The sequence below is a fragment of the Apus apus genome, chromosome 10 (assembly GCF_020740795.1).
Source record: "Apus apus isolate bApuApu2 chromosome 10, bApuApu2.pri.cur, whole genome shotgun sequence".
Classification (NCBI taxonomy): Eukaryota; Metazoa; Chordata; class Aves; order Apodiformes; family Apodidae; genus Apus; species Apus apus.
In genome coordinates, this window is record NC_067291.1 from 8,884,005 (window position 1) to 8,897,003 (window position 12,999).

Consider the following 12,999-nt stretch of genomic DNA (forward strand, 5'->3'; position numbering starts at 1 on the left):
CCATCACCTCCTTGGTCACCACCACCTGCTTTACACAAGTTGTGCCCTTTGCTGCACTGATGGTTTCAGCATTTGGAGGTGAGGTTTAAGGGGAGGCAAGGGACTGTTGCACAGTTGCTTTATTTTTGCTTGTCATGTAGCATTATCTCCAGGTCATTATTCCTCACAGGAACAGTGCACTTGCAGGGATGCTGTGGTGCACTGGCCCTAGTCCAGATAATACCAGAGATGGCTGCTTTGCATCTCATGATCCATTTTAACTTGTCTAATTTAAACCTTCACCCGACCAAGAGTGCCGTAAGATGTATTCATAAGACCTATATTGTTCATTACTTCGGAAAGTGCCGAATACAGGAGAGTGGGGACAAGCCTCTTTGCAGATGGGGAATTATCTTTGCCAACCAGAAGGGTGCAAGAAAGGACAAACAGCCCCACTCCCAGTGATGACATGACACAAAAGCCGAAGTCGGGTGCATTTATAAATAGTGTCTGTAGCTGCAGGCTTCATGTTTCTTCTCCTTGGGACACTGCAGAAGAAGCTGCAGTCCATCAAGCACCTTGCACTGGGCTACTTGACTCTGCATTCTATTAACAGGAATTCTGGAAATCTAAATAAGCATTGGGTTAGCCCAGTTGCCACTGCTGTTAGTAACTGCAAACTGCTGAGAGAGCAACTAGTGTTTCAAAAAGCAGGAGGAGAAGCTCTAGTTTCCTGTCCTCGGGAGCTTTGCCACACAGATGGATAAAACAAGTCAGGCACAAGATGTACCCTAATATTGTTTGCATGCCAGAAGCCTCTGTACAGTAATTACAGAGATGTCTAGAAGCGTCATAATTATTAAGAGCTGTCAGTGTTTCCATTACAATCCCCTTTGTGCCCAGAGGGAGCCTGCGATGCCTGCAGTGGCGCGGGGCTGGGGGCTGCCTGCAGGTTGCGGGTGCGTGTCTCTCAAAGGCATCAATTCAGTCACCCGGGGTTGTCCCTGGCCACCCAGGGTTGTCCCTGGCCACCCAGCTCTTCCTAACACACCCGCTGCCGGAGCCGCTCGGCACAGGGCAGGAGAGAATTGTAGAATGGTTCTTCCAAATGGTGCCGTGATTATACACACAGTTCCTGCAGACCTTGATGCGAATTGTAACAAGGAAAGATGTTTTGAGGCCACAGGAGTGTGACATCTAGGGCGTCAAATTAAATCAGAGGTGCTGGGTCTGAGAGCTCAAACTGCTTCCTTCACACTAGCAGAGGAGCACTGTGCAGCACTCTCCAGACCGAGTGGCTCACAAAGCAGCAACTGAAGTGCAAGGAAATATTTGTAAAGCTTTTCTTTTTTTTCAGGTTTTTTTTTCCAAAGTTTTCCAATTTAGAATTTTTAAGAGCAGATGTAAAAAAAAACCAGCAATCTTTTTGCCCCTGCTTTTCGACAGAAAGTTTTATTATTGACACACCTTAATACTTTATAGGAAAAAGATGTTGCCTGTTTCAGTCTGAACAGCTCTCCCCCACCATCTGACCTGACAAAATATTCACAGTCTTTCTCCAGAGGTGGAAATCTTCTACTGTAATTTTTCAGATAAAATTCTAATGGTTCAAAGAACATGGGACACTCTGCAACCTTTTCATGCCAGTGTTATATAAGCAGAAAATTTGGGATTTGGGTGAAAATGGAGTGACTTTTCTTGTAGGACATCATGTTTCTATTCCTATTCTGTTATAGTTCACACCTGAATAACTACAATCTGATGCATACAGCCTTATGAGAGTAGTATTTTAAACCATATGTTAAAGTAGACTTATAGGACCTAAACCCATCAAAGAAAAAAAGGCTGATTTACGGTTCTTGCTCTGTTTGTTCCTCCTGTGTGTCTAAATGCAGCTTTCTCTCCATAACAGTTTGTACTGATAGCAAAGCTAGTCAGTGGAAGAAACAAGACTCAAGATATTAAATATTCTGGGGTGTTATATGACAAATAAGATGCTATTGAAATGAGCAAGCATGTTAAATACTATGGAGACATAAACAGAAACTGCAGGCCTTTTTTCTTTCTGTTCTACAGGGGAGACACAAGCGGGGTGCAAATTTGTGGAGCCTCTCTTCAGCATCGCTCAGAGCTTCGCATCAACTCCAGTGCTCACACACACCCCAGCAGGGATTTGCTGTCATCCAAGGGGATCTGCTTTCATTACTTCAGTAAGTCCAAAATTAACAGGAATATTAGGAACTGATAACCAAAAGGCATCAATCTGAAACTGCAATAACACTAAGTGGTTTAGAGGAAAAAAAACAAGTATTAGCAATCCCTTTTGGATTGCCCAGGGAGAAAAGGCAGGGGGAGTTGTTTGGTTTGAAATGCCATGTTATTATGAGGAGAGATCACATATTTGTCACTGGTGAGCAGCTACCTCAGCAGAGTGACTCCCATTTGTGAGCCCTGTTTGCTGCATCAGGACCCTAACCCTGGCTCTTGGATGGGCTGTTCCCCACCAGGGCTGCAAGGCCAGGGTGCAGCCACCCTGCTGTGTTTCCTGGGCTGGAACACCAGCCCCTGGGGTTGAGAGCGGCGGGGTGCGTGCAAGCGGATGCGAGGGTTGTCTGTGCTTGTGTGGTGCCTGCTCTCTGCAGGCACCGCGTGGGGAATTGAGAGGAAAAGACATCCTGCAAGTGTCCGTTTCAGCTCAGCCTAATTGGCTGTGGCCTTTCAATCAGGCACTTCATGAAGACACTTAGGAGTGTGCCTGCTGCTCTTCTGCATGGGCAAACTGGAGATGATTTGAGCCACAGGTTAAGAAGGGATGGGCCACCCCACTGCCATAATCAGCCCTCATCAATCACCACGTTCAGCGTGGACACAGAAAGGCTGAAGTGCAGCTAACAAGACTTTGTCAGTTAAAAGCTAGAGCTGAGGGTATCACAAGTGTTAAAACACTCTATTTGCTATACGTGGAGGTAAAGCAATCTATACCCCGATCGCTGGAGTCATTTGAGGCGCGCGGGTGCTGACAAATGGGGATGGACAGATATGTAAAGATGATGCGTCATGAGCTCTGCTGATGAGTTTACAGCAGAAGCCTCTGAATTCACATCAAATGTGTCAAAGGGTGACAGAACTACATTACACAAACTCTGGCAGTTTAATTTGGTGTCAGCTATTAGTGTTGACTTTCAGCACTATTGCTGCTGAGTGTTTCTGCCAGCAAGGTGACATAGCCTCACAGATTGCTAAATTTCTTTGTTGTAAGAAATAGGGTTTGCTCACTGCACAGTAGTCCTCTAATAGAGGAAATCCAGAAGGTCAGAAAACTATTTTTCCAGTCTGCAGTACTCCATTTTGTGACCTAGACTTTTCATTATGTTATTTTTGGTTAAGTAGTTGTTTGTCACTTCACGCAGAAAATGTCTATGTCTTGGGTGTTTTAATTATTCTCAGTTGTTTGGAAAGGTCTTATGCATGTTGTGGGCTCTGCTCAGCATTGCTGGAATTTACCAGATGCACTGAAGGGCTGTGGTAAAGCAGAAGGCTTTGAGAACTGAATTTTCTATTCAGAATATTTTTCAAGGCACAGGGGTGTTTTCAGTATGTTTTGCTCATCTAACACTTCCTTTGGAGATGGAGATGGAGACCCAAAATGTAACATTATAGCTTCCCCTTCTTAAATCCCTTCTTAGCTGTTGATTGAAAAGAAGAGGAATAAAGCAGAGAAAAAGGGGGAGAAGTGGGAAAACAGAAGTTACACAACTTGAGAACAGAAAAGGTTTCAAGGGAAATACATTCAAAACCAAAACATTTCAAAATGTCTTATGGAAAACAGTTTCCTTCATCAACAGAATAGGGTGGGCAGAAAGAACAACCATGTCTTCTAGAAAGACTTGAAGTGGCTGGTATGTAATTGCATCTCTTTAAAATGTCCAGTGTGAAGACCCAAACATGAACACAGATGCACCCAAACACCCTGCTCAGGGGTCCCTGCCAGCCCCACGGTGGGGGGGTTTGCTGTGGCCCTCCCAAGGCTGGAGATGAGAAAATACAGCTCCAGTTGCAATGAGATTGTTTAATACATACTCTCTGTCATTCACCAGTGTAAGTTTAAGCAGCACATAAGCCACTTTGACACAGCAATACATCATTCAAAAACAAAACCTGTGCACTCTGCACCAGGCATGGGCGGATGGTTAGCTCATCAGAGGGAGAGAGAGTCTTTCATCAGCTGCCTTTCACCAGGTGATGACAATAATCATTTCAACACAGAGTACACAACCTAGAGTGATGAAGGCAGCAGAACACATCTGGCCTGATCTCTTTAATACTGAATATTTTAAAAACCTGAGAACATTTGTCGCGGTGGTTCAACACAATGCCTGAGCCATAGGAGAAAAGGTTACATTTATTAAAAGAAGAGCCAAGGAAAAAGGAAGACAAACTGCCTGTGACAGAAAAGCATGGCTTGTGCGACATCCAGCTCAGACTGTGCTAGTAACTCCATGCTGGGGATGTCAAAAGGCCAAAAAAATTTTACAGCTTCTGGCATCTGATACAAAACCAAACAAAGTCAATGCAAAGCTCCCATGAATTTCAATAAGCTTTGGCTCGGTGTGCCATAGTTACACCAGCTACACAGAAATATTCAGTCTTTACATGATGCTTGTCCTCAGGGCACAGCAAAATGCTGTATAAAGGTGCTCAGCGTTGTTACTGTCGGTTACTGAGCGAGAAATGGAGGCAGAGCAGGGAACTTGCTTCACCAAGATCACCCAGAAGATCCAAAGCAGATCCACATCTGGGAAGAGAAAAACTCTGAGCCCATAGATAGTGTTCAAGTGCAGTTGGGTTGGTTCCAGCCACAAAGCAAGCTGCCAGGTCTGGAGGAGCTTTGCCAAGTGTCATGTTTCTTGCTGGCAGCTCACAGGTCCCATCCATACACAATCTCCTGTGAGAATGGCACACGAGTACCTCCCAGCCACAGCCTGGATGGACAATTTTGGTTTAGAGCTCAAAAACAACTTTCTGCTTGTCCCCTACAGTCAAACAGCACACATGAGAAGGAGACAAAGACATCGTTCACCTTCTGTGCTAGCCAGTAAAGGACTAGGAGTATGGGATGAAAATCTGCATGACAGGACACAGGGACATGAGCTCTCTCTGCTAAGGGCCAGTGATACACAGGAGAAAACAGCCTGTCAAGAGCAGAAAACCTGTTCTTAGAATCTGAAGGAAACTGAGTGGATGTGCACACATACAGCTCCTGGGACTTTTGTTTTCTTTCATGTGAGGTACAAATAATATCGCAAAGAAATCTCTTTGCATGCAAGTTAAATGGCAATAGGTATAATTCAGGTTCTTGATGACCTTCTGGCAAGTAGGAGAACCTCAGCAAGTCTAGAGATAAAGCCCTAAAATCATGCAAAATCATGTCTTTGAGTTTCTCCAAGGATTTATTTCAGTGTCATCCATATACAAACCTGTTCTCTGCTCAGCAGCAGTTTTTCATTTTCTGAATTCAACATAGAGCTTTTACTAAAAACCCTCTGCTAGAAAGTCTTCTAAGAGCACAGTTAAAAATGGATTAAAAATGAATTAATGTATTAACATGCTGGGCAGGAAAAGAAAAAAAAAAAAAGAAGAGGAAAAAAAAAAAAGAAGAAAAAAAAAAAGATGGAGAAGGGCATAATAAACAAGATAATGTTAAGAAACAAAGCTAATTGCCAGCTTGGGAGAGCCATGTGGCACATTCCTAGTAAGCTGTCTGTCTTAAACCCTCTGGATCAAAAAGTGATTAATCCTGCAGACAAATGTAGCCTTGATGGTAGAGATACGCAAAATCCCCTCAACAGAGCGATGTGGTGTTACACTTACTGTTCTGAAGGCCTCAATTAAAGGGTCTTTAACTCCAGCCTTTCCCATTATGTTCCCTGACGTACCAGGAAGCCGCCTCCTCGTGACAGCCCAGTCTGAGCCTCAAAAAACAAATGCTCTTGACAGTGCATGATGCTGCTCAGCCAAGCTTTAGCCCTCCCTCGGCAGTCCCCATCCCTTCCCCAGGGCTGAATGTGCCATCCCAGCTGGCACAGGGAGGAACTAGCAACTAGCACCCCACACCTCCTGCAGCCCCCGAGCTGAACAGGTCCACGGGCAGACTCCAGCACCACTGGTGGCAAAGCCAGGGGTGTGTGGGAAGGGCCTGGACACAGGCAGGGGCAGCGGGGCCAAGGCAGGCCTTGCTGGGCTGGGGGGTCACAAGGCACAGTGGCTGCCTGCAATACCGGGTGTCCCGAGCGTGAGCACAGCCAGGGGCAGCTTCTTCTCAGCCTCCAAGAAAACCCAACACAAGAGCAACAAGGAGAAGGGAAGCAAAACTGGGGGAATTTCTATGGTCTTGTTTCTACCTAGAATGACAGAGTTTTTTGACTGTCTCTGCTGGATTTTTTTACTTAGTGCATCTCCTTTCTGGTTTATTACACATTATGTTAAGTGGGTGCTTTTAGACTCATCAGTACATGACTGGTATAATGCACTAAAAGGCTTTAGAAAACATATTGCACTGAAAGTATGGGTGCTCGGAAATGCTCCGGGCACTGTAGGGCCAAACACAGGGCTGCAAGTCTGTATTGAAACCAGACATCAGTTAAACAGGCTCTTGCTGTGCCAAATCCCAGCCTGCTGGCTCTGGCCCTGCCGTTGGGCGAACGCTGCTGGGGCTGCGTGGCCACGGGGCAGGAGGGAGCGGGCACGGCTGGTGCAGGCAGAGCAGACCCCGGGCAAAGCACAGGGGGAACCAACTGCAGCCATGCAGTGGGCCTAGGAAGGTCGACCTGCCTGTTCCCATCTGTGGACAACCCCACGGCCTCGCTCCCCCACCAGCAGCAGATCCTTCTCTCCACTGTGGTCCTGCAGCGGTGGCTGCCGAGGTTTATGGGTGTGTTTATGCGTGTTTATGGGTGGCTCCAGGCTCCCTCAGCCACCTCTCACAGTTATTCTCAGTGTTAAAGAAATGCACAACACAGACTTGCTAATACAGTGGGTGAAAGCACAGAAATGTGAGGGAGGTCTAAGTTAGCATCTTCATTGATGAAAAAATGAGGGTGTGAGTTACATGGTTCTGCTAGGGCTGCTCAGAAATATCAGGCTTGTATGTCTGAGTCCAGGGAGCTTAAGCAAGCAGCCACAAAAATTGGGAGAAACAGCCCCATGTATTTGATGCCAACATGGGAGGTAACTGGTGCGAAACAAATGCACCGTTTGAAAGTTTCACTCTAGCCAAAATCAGAATTCCTCTGTTTATAAATAAGATACTTGCCCTGTACAGTGTGAGACCCTGAACTTTGCTGCAGCACTGTGCTATTTCACATCCCAAACACTGCTCATCTACTGAACCAACTGGAAAAGACAGTGGTTCCCAGGGGAGGAGGGCAGGGAGCGAATACCTTCCTGACCCCTACAGTTGCTCATTTTATGCCGTGAAACATGAAATTTGATTACTCTTATCATTAGCTAAGCTCACATAGCTACAAATGTTATTAGTAGCCATAAAATTATCGAGGCCCTTTTAAAATCCATTTTTAAAGAGTGTGTGACATGTATTAGCAGATCTGAAATCCTGATTTCAGATACCCTCACTCGAACATCAGAAACAAAATGTCGAGCTAAGCAGCAGTGACAGGGCTGGAGAAGCGCTAATGAAGAGTGGTGCCATTGCCTAAGAGAAACATTACACATTATTAACACATTAGCCCACTAAGGCACTGTGCCAGCTGTAATAAGCAACCAATTTGGCATGCTGACTTAGATACACAGGACCATTCAGAAAATCTCCCTCTATTTTTTTCCCTCTCCGGTGGACAAACACATGGTGCAACCTGTTCCCCTCTCACTAATGCCCAGAAAATCACTGCTTAGCTGGGCCCTAATTCCTGTGCACGGTTGGTCACTACACTATTAATACTTTGACACCAATCTTTCTGATGCAGGGTCCAGTTCACAAATTGGCTACATATATTATCCTTGCATGGGAGTGTGGGAGGGATAAATCATATTCATTATTCACATTCATGAAATTCCAAACACATGGGAAGTACTGATGGTGTCCTTGGGGAACTAGAAACAGCTTGTCAGAGATATCCAAGTAAAAGGGGTGCAAAATCAATTATGAAAGGAGGTGTTTCCTGCTCTAACAAGCTAATTACTGTACATCAAGTCACAAAGGGAAAACTGATGCTTTTTATTTTTTTAATGGAGGTGCTGTCAGATTAAATCAACTTGGAAGGATGACTGAGTTTAATGTATTCCCTCAGCTGATGCTCTCTTTAACACATTTACATATGCAAACATGTTAATACTCTGTCAGAATCCATGAAATAGGACTGGCAGGGCAGAACCTAACAAAACGGTTATGTGACCCCACTCCTGCAGCTTGTTTACATCATTTACATACGCTGGCAACTCCAGTTCAAACTGAGAGTGATTGCTTGGGAGCCACCACGGTGAAAGCAAGAGGATCTCAACTGGGAAATGGCTCATCCCTGCTGCTGGAAGGAGACAAACCAAATGTATAAATTGCTAATGAACTATCCCTTCCTGTCCAGCACAGCTAGCAAAACTGTAGATGGTTGATTCCCCCCAGGATAAGAAGTAAGTGAAGCCAGGGTATTTGTTAGATGGCTTCCAGGTTATCTGCCAGAAGCACATGGCTGTGTCAAGCTGCCTTTTCCCCAGCAGGAATCAGAGGGAGGGCTATTCACTGCCTGACTCTGCCAGCCCCTGGGCCAGCCTGCACCCAGCTGGGCTCCCTGGCTTTCCTTGGGGCTCCCTCCGTGCTTGGCTGGGATGAATGTGATGCTTCTCTCCATTTCTCCAGCCTTTTCTGCCTTTCCTGACAGACCCAGTCAGCAAAAGCTCCCTGTTCACACAAGCCTTTACACTGGCAGGTGACACTCCCCTGTATTAGAGGTTGAGGCACTAAAGTTTCCATATGCTGTTCTCTGAAAGTTTGTTTTCATGGAACTATCCACACTGGAGGCCAGGGATTACATCCTGCACAAGCAAATACCCCGAGAACAGTGCACAGATGAAGGTTTGCACCTCTCAGGCATCCAGCTGCTGCTCCAGCACCAAGTTTTCCTCAGCATCAGTGCTAGGTGGCAGGGAAGGACTGCATTGCCTGACACGCCCAAGAACCCTTGCCCGCAGGTCCCAGCCCACTCCCTGCCTCTGCCAGCAAGCACTGACCTCAGCACAGTGCCAGGGGCTGCAGAGGCTGCTGGAACAAGAAAAGGTCATGTCACCCCGTGTGGCTACAGGACAGAGAACCAAACCCTGTCTTAGCTGTCAGAAACTTGGCAGAGCAGGCTCAGCAGAAAGCAACTTCAGTGCTTTGCCCAGTGCTTTGGCCAGGCTCTCCAAAGCTGGTGGCCAAGCCCCCTGCAGACAAACAGCTTCCAAGGGAAAGGCACAGGCTGTGCTCTGTGCCTGCTGCAGCTCTGCTGACCGACGTTTGAAGGCTCTGGCGTGATGGCTGCACCCAGCTGTGCCAATCTGTTTCCACCTCTGAGCTTACTAAAGCTGAAAGACAGATGACCTGTTATATATTTTCTTACCTTTAACTATTCCCACATGATTGGAGTTTCTGGGATATAGATAATAGGTTCACTCCTGAAGTCTTTATCAGGGCCAGGTTGTCACTGGTCCCTACAATACCAGCTGTACAGGGGAAGATTAGAAGTCGCAATCAGATTTCCATTTGTTCAGAGAAAAGGCAACAGAAATTTCTATACTTAGAGGTGGAAACAATCTGCTTTCCACTGTATTCAATGGGCAAAGCCTTGCTCTAAAAGAGCTGGAGCATCTCACAGTACACACCACCTACTTGCAGAACAAGCCAGGAGAGAAGGCTGCATTTTCCAGGAGATGTTTCAACTTGGCCACTATCACATTGCTCCTTTGAATGAGAAATGTAATCAAGCTCCTTATTCAAGCAAAACTCCCAGCACATCTCCACCTAAGGGCAAAGGGAGTAAGGATTCAAAACCTGATCCAAGATGAGCCAAACATCTGTTTATTTGCCTGTTGTATGCTCTCCTACTGAGTAACCATGGGCAAAGCTGGGAAAACCATGTCATTCACAACATGGATTGGTGTCCTTGAAGCTGTTCAGCTCCTTCTTGAGGAAAACTGACAACCTGTGTCTTACACTCAGATGGATTCACTCACTTGTGGAATTTATCCCTTGATACCATTGTCTGACACAGGTTTTCCTTCACACACACATCTGCAGACAGCAATTTCCTATTACAGATGCTGCCCATCACCTCCATGTTCCTTTCTTCCACTCACAAGGAACTCAGATGTAAGCACTTCAGAGCAAACTGGGACAGCCAAAAGAGTCTGGCCCCAGTTTGCCTGTGGTTTAGCACAGACCCAGAGGAAGGGCCTCATTGGAGAGGACAGAGTCCAGCCTGCCTGCTGCCATCCAGGCCACAGGCAGGTTGCAGCACAGTCCTTTCTCCAGGCTCCATTTTCCTGCTGCCCCCTGACAGTGCTCTGCAAGGACAGAAAGGGAGCACTGTTAATAATGAGGGGCAGTCCCTGCAAGGAGGTAGGGTGGCTGAAACCTTCACAAATTCAGCCTAGAGCAGCTTGCCTGCTTCCAGGCAGATGGGAGCTGATGTTGTCAGCTGCACTGTGCAGGGGCAAGCAGGAGAGTGGAAAATTAAGAGAGCGTAACCTGCGGAGAGTTTCAAACCCTGCCTTGCCAAGCAATGTCTGCTTGCTCCTCCACAGCTGGAGCAGATGAGTTGGGCCTCTGGGAACTCTCTGAAGAGCCCCACACGTTAAGATGCACTCTCCAGTGAAGTCTGTCTCCTCAATAAAGGAAAAAACGGAGAAGATGGAGACATCTGCTGGGAAGCTGTCAGGTTTATTAGATACATGCGGGTTTGGGGACGGAACAGCAAGAAGATCTCAAGGAATCTGAGCTCAAAGAAATAAAGGCAACTTCAAAAGGCACAAGCAGACCAGCAGAATCACTTAACAACAATATTTTTTTTGCTGGCAATACAATTGAAAACACCTGAAAATCAAATTGGGATTCAGCCTATCCCCCTGCCTGGAATTGCAGCTGCTATTGATTCCACGTGCTAGATCTTAGGAAATCTCTGTAAACTCTGACACTGGCCATTACAAGTCATCCCAGATGTGGAAGGATTTATGGGATCCCTACACTTTAAGATATGCACAGGTTAAAGACCGAGCTGATTCTAAAGCTAGAGGGAGATAGAGCTCAGCACCCCTCAGCTTTCCCCAGTGCCAGGGTGTCAGAGCAGTGCTGCTGGCTGGCAGGGCAGAGTGGGCTTAGCTGGGGACCATGGGGCTGTGGCAGCCCATGGAGTACCCCGAAGTGTTCACCAATGGGGACTGGGAAAGCCATGTTTATAAATGCTTTCTCATAATCCATGTGAAATGGCTTAGCATCCCTATTAAGAGATCTGGTGCAAATCACAAATCTCCTGCAGTTAATAGTCATTACCCAGGAGAGCACTTTCTTGTGACTTGAACTACCTTGCCATGGCACAGAGGAAGGGATGGGCACCCCTTTGTCACCCATTGGAGGAGCCTGGATGCTGGGACAGTACTGTAAGCTGCTAGAGCTCAAACATGCCCTGCATCTGCATTGCAACTTTTCCTTTTATATTCATCCCACAACTCCCATCCAGGGATCCTATGGCAGAAATGGGGTGACTGAGGGAAAGAAACAGTCAGTAATTGCGGAGAGGGGAAAAATGTAGCAGTTGTAGCCTCCACAAAGCAAAAAAGAAACCTGGTCCACTTTCCACTCAGCCCAGTGTCCCTCATAGCAGGGAAACAATTTACATTGACTCCAGTAAGGATGAGATCAGCCCCTTTGTGCTTCCAGAATAAATGAGGCTGCTCACAGTGGTAAATACCAGGTCAGCTGTAGCCAGAGAAGGCAGCTTTTCTTCTGTGGCAAAAGACAGGAGTGTATCTCCTCTCTGTGTATACCTGGGAGTATCACTGCAAACAGCAGCATCACTGAATGCAGGTCGATGACATATAATTTCCTTGTTATGTGTCTTCAACAAAACAGAAGTCTTTAAAGTAAATAAATTAAAATCTACCTGCTTGGAAAGCTGGTTGTGCAGCCATTTGGAGGGGGTTGATTTTGGACAATGAATACAGCAAAGGTAGCTGCCAGCTTGAGTTCGCAAACATCTCCACATTATCTGTGAGGTCTCAAAACTAATCATCAATATGTTGTTTGTCTTGGTAAACAGACATTTTTTTTAAATTCCTGCTTCATAGTCCACAGAAGAATTTTATTTCCATGCCTATTAAATAATGATAGATTTCATGACAGGAAATGTAAGATCTATCATGTGACTGGGACTGACTTTTGCTGATAATCCAACATCTGACCCTTTAGCAAAGTAACTAGTGCTTCACATGTCTGGTGCAGCATCCATCCCCCTTTGGCAGCCTGAGCTCAGGGCACTCTCCCAGGCTGGATCCTCCCTTTCCTTGGGACCTCACCAGGCTGCTGCTAGCTTGTCCTGGGAAAAGGAAAGCAAGCATGAACAAAAGCCACCAACTTCCCTTGCGTTTCTAAATAACTGGGGGGTGAGGGTGGGAAAGAAGCTCCCCAGATTTGCAGGATCATTACAGAATACCAGTTCCCGTTCTTGTGTGTGTTTTAATGTAGGGATTGATGTAAAGTCCCTGTGCATATTCAGGTATTGAAAACCCACAGCTATTCCCATACTTTCTTGACACACCTAGAACAAGATGAGCCTTCATCTTATCACAGTACACTCAGCTCTTGGGCAGGGAGTTATCAGTGGGACTGTGAGCCCTGGCTGTGCAGTGGCACCGGGTGACTGCCCAAGCTGGGTACCAAAATGCCAGAGCACTCCTCCTTAGAGAACTTCATTTTTTTCTAGCAGGTGAGAGACAGAGTCAGAATAAGTAATAGACACCATAAGCTTTTCATTAGCG

At 46.2% G+C, this 12,999-nt stretch overlaps 1 long non-coding RNA gene across 1 annotated transcript in view; it reads left to right on the plus strand.

Annotated features, from left to right (window-relative positions):
• LOC127388626 (uncharacterized) overlaps positions 1-12,999 on the plus strand; it is a 108,600-nt gene that overhangs the window by 92,352 nt on the left and 3,249 nt on the right. The window contains exon 2 of the long non-coding RNA XR_007890416.1: positions 2,056-2,189. This is a non-coding gene — a long non-coding RNA (uncharacterized LOC127388626). The remainder of the gene's footprint in view (positions 1-2,055; positions 2,190-12,999) is intronic.